Source organism: Pyrgilauda ruficollis, unplaced genomic scaffold, assembly GCF_017590135.1.
Source record: "Pyrgilauda ruficollis isolate IOZ18807 unplaced genomic scaffold, ASM1759013v1 scaffold3, whole genome shotgun sequence".
Classification (NCBI taxonomy): domain Eukaryota; kingdom Metazoa; phylum Chordata; class Aves; order Passeriformes; family Passeridae; genus Pyrgilauda; species Pyrgilauda ruficollis.
Genome location: NW_024524377.1, coordinates 7299321 through 7306577, shown reverse-complemented (window position 1 = coordinate 7306577; position 7257 = coordinate 7299321). Strand labels below are relative to the sequence as shown.

The 7257-nt window shown below is 50.2% G+C and overlaps 1 long non-coding RNA gene across 1 annotated transcript; it reads right to left on the bottom strand.

The window, feature by feature from the left end:
* Positions 1–1702: 1702 nt before the first annotated feature.
* Positions 1703–6515, bottom strand: LOC121356632. Its single transcript, XR_005955602.1, has 3 exons — positions 6125–6515; positions 3650–3790; positions 1703–2057 (listed from the first exon to the last, which is right to left on the bottom strand). It is a non-coding gene; the product is annotated as an uncharacterized LOC121356632 (long non-coding RNA).
* Positions 6516–7257: the final 742 nt, after the last annotated feature.

Below are 7257 nucleotides of genomic sequence, written 5' to 3'. Positions count from 1 at the left end.
CAGCGCGGGGCCGGGGGAGCAGAGCGGGGCCGGGAGGGCAGAGCCGGGCAGGGGGAGCAGAGCCGGGCAGGGGGAGCAGAGCCGGGCAGGGGGAGCAGAGCCGGGCAGGGGGAGCAGAGCCGGGCAGGGGGAGCAGAGCCGGGCAGGGGGAGCAGAGCCGGGCAGGGGGAGCAGAGCCGGGCAGGGGGAGCAGAGCCGGGCAGGGGGAGCAGAGCCGGGCAGGGGGAGCAGAGCCGGGCAGGGGGAGCAGAGCCGGGCAGGGGGAGCAGAGCCGGGCAGGGGGAGCAGAGCCGGGCAGGGGGAGCAGAGCCGGGCAGGGGGAGCAGAGCCGGGCAGGGGGAGCAGAGCCGGGCAGGGGGAGCAGAGCCGGGCAGGGGGAGCAGAGCCGGGCAGGGGGAGCAGAGCCGGGCAGGGGGAGCAGAGCCGGGCAGGGGGAGCAGAGCCGGGCAGGGGGAGCAGAGCCGGGCAGGGGGAGCAGAGCCGGGCAGGGGGAGCAGAGCCGGGCAGGGGGAGCAGAGCCGGGCAGGGGGAGCAGAGCCGGGCAGGGGGAGCAGAGCCGGGCAGGGGGAGCAGAGCCGGGCAGGGGGAGCAGAGCGGGGCCGGGAGGGCAGAGCCGGGCAGGGGGGGCAGAGCCGGGCAGGGGGAGCAGAGCCGGGCAGGGGGAGCAGAGCCGGGCAGGGGGAGCAGAGCGGGGCCGGGAGCGCCTCGGGACGCGTGAGCAGAGATCGCGTTGCAAAACCGCGCACGGGCTGGCGCTGCCGCCCGGAGCCTCCTCTCGGACCCCCCCCGGCTGCTCGGGGCTTGCACAAGAGCCTCCGACCCAGGGAGTGACGCTGCCTGGGCGCTGCCGGTGCCCGGAGCCTACGAGCCAGCGCTGCGATTTGGCTCCGGCAGGAGCAAGCGGGCGCAGGTACGGACAGGATTTGTTTTTCCTGTTGAAACACATTCGTCTGCAGATTAGCGGCGGTTCTGCCCACAGGGAGCCCAGATACCACCGGCTGACTCCTCTCTGGCAGCCCACAGCCATCCCCAGAAGCAAAAAACACTCAGCTCTCCAGCCAGCACCTGGTTCCTCTGGGATTAATGTCCTGCGGTCCAAGCAGATAAACCCAGGTGCTGCAGGGACACCCACCCGCAAACTACTTTACTTTTTTTTTTTTTTTCCCCCCCCAAGCAGAGAGAAAAAACAACACCTATAAGAAAGGGGTTCCTTTTCCTAGAGAACAGCAAATCTAGTGTTTCTGGACCAAATCCAAGAAGTCTCTGTAAAATTCCCACTTTCTAATTTTTACCAATAAAAAGAGGCCAAAGCGAAAAGCAAACCCACAGAAACCCACTGCTGCTTCTGTTCCTTATTTAGGGTAGACTACATCTGAAATCTAATTATCTCTCTGCAACTCCCTGTGCAGTCAAGGCAGACAGAGAGGGATCTCCAAGGAGCAATTCTTTTAACCTGCCTGAAACACCTACCTGGGGATGTGACCGACTCTCTCTCACACCCAGCACCCAGGGATGCTACACCGAAATGACTCCAGAATTACTGTCTTCTGGGACATGCAAACCAGACTGAACTCTTACACTCAGCAGAACTTGTCCTTCCAAATATTAGCCTCTTCAAACACCTGGAGGTGAAGGAACATCTTGGGTGTGTGCTGACCCAAGGGATTACAACAATGGCACAAACACTCAGTCTGCAAGTGGAGGCTATTTCATGGTTTGTGCTTTATTTTCCTTTCTTTCCACAGATTGTGGCAATCTAATAATTGGATTTAGAGTTCCCATACAGCCACGCAACAGTTTGCTTTTCCATTCATTGGATCCAGAGATGTCCCTGCTCAGGGGAATGGCTGTGAGACATGAAAAGGATATTTCAGTGGGGGAAGTGCACCTCTTGCTTGCTGCTGTGTTCCACATCGCTGTCCTGCAGCAGGAGAGGTTCCTTCAAAGAGAATGCTGCTCACCTTGCTACAGGAAAATCAGTGCTTTGGAAGAAAAGCGTTGATGCAGTGGTTGAAGAATTCCTGGACAAGCCAGCCAGAGAGGACTTGCCACTCGCTCTGTAAGGAAGATGGGGAAAAAAGGAAAAGTGACTGGTGGGGGCATGGTTCATATCAAAGCTAAGCAAGAGTCTCTGCAGTTTTTAGAGACAAAAGGACAAAGCAGTGTTGGCTGGAGACAGAAGAGGAAAGGGCAGGAATACAAATGGTGGGACGAGAAGCATCGCTGACGGTGGGTGCTCAACCCAATCTGAAAGGCAACCCACGCTGCCTGAGAGCTCTTCAGTCACTGCAAAAAACCACACATTTCTGGATAACAGAAGATCGTCCTTCAAGGGACACAGTTCCTGCCTCTCTAGAGCCAATATATAAAATGTAATTAAGCTGATATTTCTAGGGACACCTAATTATGGAGCCACCTGTAAAGAAGCAGTGCCATCCCTGCCAGTGTACATCCCAGGAGGCTGGGAGTGTTGGTGAGGACTTAGAGGACTCTGCACAACATGAAGAAGCAGATATCTCAGCAACATTTACTGAGACCCTTTCCATCCTTAATCAATGGATAGGAAGAGCAGAAAGAAACCATGGGTGCAATTGCATTTTAAGCGAGAGATAAAGGTTTTGTGGCACCTTCTTCCAGTGGGAAGGCTGTGTACTGTGGATGGCCGCAGTAGGAGCCACCCAAATTTTCTCACCATCAGGCTCAGGCAGACTAAACAAGTTTGAAGGGATTGAACCAGCAAGAAGGGAGGCTGAAGGGGAAGAGTTGTGGAGCTGGAGTGTTCAGAATGAAAGCAATGAAGGAAATGGACCAGCTGCCTGTACCATGCCACAGAGTGGGTAACACACAAAATCAACAGTTATGACATTTTCAGGCACAAACTTAGCACAAGGGTGTTACCAATACCTGGTGAAAAGATTCACATGCCAAAGCATCAACACCAATAGAAAGGTAGGTGACAAGAAAGGAAAGGTTCATATCCTCAGGCAAAATGTCAGGGACCACTTTTGAGCTCACAACCCTGTCTACCTGCTCAGGCAGCTCAGTCAGCCCAGGACACCAAAGACTGCCACCTCACCCCACACAAGCCACTCTAACCCGAGGCACCAACTCTCAGCTCTGTTGCTCAAGACCAGAGCTCTTGCATCCCACATGTTGTTCCTCAGATGGGAAAAGTAACCCCGACACAGCTGCTGACCCTGGCAGATTCATGTGAAAGCCAGTCCTGGAGGCCAAATTTATAAACCCTTCCACCAGCTGAGAGTGTGTTTGCCAAATGCAACCTTACCCAAACATGGGCTTGCAGAGCTCTGATTTCTTCCCCCTGCTTATCTCCAGCTCTGCCCCTATTAACAGCTAATTTCCCCTCTACATCCTGATCTGCCTACTCAAAGAGGGATGTTGCAACACCGAGGTTATTAGCTCCCAAAGGTGGGGTCCTACAGCTGCCCACCACCCTCTGCTCCCCTGAAACCAGACAAATCCTGTCAGCACCCCCAAACCAGGAACCTGTTGCCCTGTGACCCTCCAGGAGCATCTCCATCAGACCCAGCTCCCTGATCCCTGCATGTTTACTGGGAATCTCCAGCACCACAGTGCCAAAGCCATCCTGCTGCAGTAACTGGACATAGGGGGAAAGCAGAAACATTACCTGGATCGAGTCAATAATTCCCCAGGACCATCTGCCAAGGACCAGCATGGAGGCATCTGTCCTGCCATTCACATATGTGCTGGCAAACATCACTTTATTTTACTTATCATCATCACCTTCATTTAGCTCCAGCCCAGGAAGCTGCAGGGTGGATGTCAACACAAGAGAGAAAAAGGAAATGTTTTCAAATTGAAAAATAACCTGAAACCCAGCAAACACTAAATTGCCTTGTAATCAAATTCATTATATTTGTTGGTTGAAAACAGAAAAATCCCAGCTAAGCACTATGTATTTAGCATTTTAAAGCTAAAAATAGTAGTAACTACATCAGCAGGGAGAAGGAGTTTGAACAGAAATTGAATGATCACCAGCAATTATTTCTGGATATTTGAAGTAAGTGCCCTGAAATTGAAAAAGGCAGCACATGTTCAAAGGCCTGTCCAGGCTTACAGGACAAATATAATCAGTAAAGTATTAGGTAGAGGGGAGGAATGCTAAAACCAACCATAGAGACAAATTAGAGGTTAGGAAAGATCAATTACCTATAAGGAAGAAAGATATTCTTTGGGAAGATTTAACACTGAGAATGATTTCAAATTTTGAAAGGAGGATTCCTGATCTCCTCTAATAGTTTGGCTACTCCTAGTTCACAAATGAGTTCACTCCATCTGTGAATATTCCTGACACTTTACATGGTTCAAAGGTTAATTCCTCACTTTCATTCTGAGGTGTCAGAGAGTCAAACTTCAGCAACAGCACAGAGCTATAATGTAATCATGTGTTAAACTACACAAGAATATGCTTTTCACTTCATTTAGGAGGATGCTAAAACCAAATCATGGTCTGTGCATGCTCTTCATCAACCATAGCTGTGCCTCAGCTCCACCACAAGGGGATATTTTCTCCCAAGACACACCCAGGGTGCAGCACTAGACAAAAGCTGCTTAAATTAATGTCTGTATCTCAGATCCTTGTAGCTTTTTCTAAAGCTTACAGAAGTCTCAACACAAGAGATCTCTGAACCATGGATGCTGGTTTTCAACAGTTCTTGGATTACAGGAGAAATTCAACAAGTCTAAAAGAAGGCTGATATTTTGTCTGTTTGTAAAAGTATATAACTACAAAGAGTGAATTACTATAGGCCTGTCAGTCTGAAGCTAATCCCTGGGAAAAGAATAGTTGATACCGAGCTAAAAGAGATTAATGCCAATCAACACATTCATGAAAAACAAATCTTGTCAAATTAATTCTCATTTTAAGAGATTACAGCTTCCTTGATGGAGCAATAGTATTAATGCAGCAATCCACCGCATCGCAGCTCTCCTCCCTCCGGTTGGGCCAGTCCTGCTCTGAATCAGAAAGCCAGCCTGGCATTCCTTAAAATAAACTAAAATCTGGTCAAAGCCTTCAGGATGCCACTGGAAATGGGAGTTCTCTAGGGAAGCAGAGTCCTGCTGTGTTCTCCCGTTGGCTCTGGGCTGGTCAGAGTCCTCACTGACAGCTTGGGCAGTAAGAGCATTACTGAGAGCACGGGGGAGATGGAGGTGGAAAGGATTAGGGAGCCACTGGAAGAAGAGGAGGCTGTGCTGCTGGGAAGCAGTGATGAATCACCTGAAGAAAGCAAGGAGCAGGTCAGTGGCAGGTCCTGCACAGCTCCAGGCAGCCCCAATGTGGTCAGACTGGGGGAAGAGCCACTCTGAACAGCAGCAGGAGCACCAGAGGCAGCTTAGAGTGAGCAGGTTGACCTCAGTGGCAAACACAATCCGTGGCAGAGTACAGGGAATGTCACACATGAGTGGGAACGCTGCTGTGGCTGTTGCAACACTCACTTCAGGTTGGCAAATGGCAGATGGGATGCACAGCTCTGTCATGTGGCCCAGGAGGGATCTTGCTGCAGCACAAAGAGCCCACAGCTCTTCCCTGCTGCCCTCTGAGCATCCAGAATCTGCAGGGCCATCAGAGGTGGGCAGGCAGAAGGCACCAGCACTGTGCTTGGAATCTGATCAAAACAAAGGAGACTGGAAATGGAGTCTATCCTTTTGGCCCCAGGAACAACCATCACGAGACTTGGCCTCTCTGACACCAGAGAGCACACACCTCAGAAACACCTCATTCGAAGCAGAACTGGGGCAGGGTGACTTTGCCATCTCCTACACAGGACTGCAGCTTGCACAAGTGGCCACAGATCATTCCTACTGACCATGCAGCTGGCAGCACATCCAAGAAGTTATTAAAAATAAATAAATAAGAAAAAAAATACTGTTAGCTCAGAAACCTCCGAGTCCAACTCACAGCAGTGTTTGTGCCAAAGGGCACCCAAGCTGCAAATCACAGTGTAATACACTGTATGATTAACAGCAACCTACAGCAGGACACAAACTCAGCACTAAATCCTGCATGGAAAACTGCTCCAGATTACCCATCCCTTTGTATTTAGGCTTCAGTTACACCACGGCTGTTGCATTGCTCTCATACCTCTGCAGGGCAGCAGGGGAGAAGGTGGCCTTGACCTCCCTCCCGCAGTGGAATTCTGCATCCCGGGCCCTGCGAGCTCCTGCTGGAGACCCACCAGAGGGCGGTCGGGGTTGCCTTTTCCCTCTGACTGCATCATTTCCACCTCTGCGTCCCGGGGAGCCTCATCACTTTTTATCTTCTGCGGCCACTTACAGCTGCACTCTGAGGAAAATATAATTGGTGTTATCACATGCCAGATACCTACAGATAACAGAACATGTTTGCTACAGATGAAGAATGTATTTATTAATTATAGTCCATGGCTTGTCGGGGCAGCCTCTTTTAGAGCTGCATCAGACAGCAGGCCCTCAGATCCCCTGGTTGATTATGCTGGTGTTTATAGGATTGGGGTGCCAACAAAGTTTATGCTGAGTTTTTGAAGACTGATGCTTCTTCTCTTATTTATTCAGGAAGGTGAAAACTACCATATTAAATATAGATACAAAACGTTAAACAAAATTAAATTTCTCCTTCTGTGTCACACCATTATCAGTGTTGAACTCAGCATCAAGACCACAGTCATCACTACAAGTTTCAGTCAGAGATTATCATGATAGTATGATATAGCTGTCTTTGACAGCTTTTAAAACCTCCTTACCTCCTGCTTTCATCTTCCTCACTTTCTTGCCTTCTCCAAAACAAGGACCACACAGAGCTGCTTTTCCCTTTTCCTGCACAGCCCAGCCTGCAGGAACAGAAGCTTTCCATCTGTTCTCCTCTCCAGCTCCACCACCCATCCCATCTCTGCTGTCCTTCTTCCCTGCCTCATCTCCTTACCCTCTTGTGTATCTCTTCTCAAAACCTGTCTGCCCTCATGCAGCTTCACCCCATCCTTACCTGTCTGGGCATGGCACCATCTCTCCTTACCTACAAATACTCTGTACTACCACTGTCTGAAGCTGTTTTCCTCCAAAACAACCCAAATTCCTTTCCAATTTGTCTTTGTTTCACGTTTTACATTTGTTCTACAACCAGTCAGAGAAAATATTCTTGTTGTAGAAAACACAGCATTAGGAAGGCCAGTCTAGGTAAGTTGTTCAAAAGCAACCAAAAGGCAGCCAACAAAACAAATAAACAAACAAAACCAATCAACA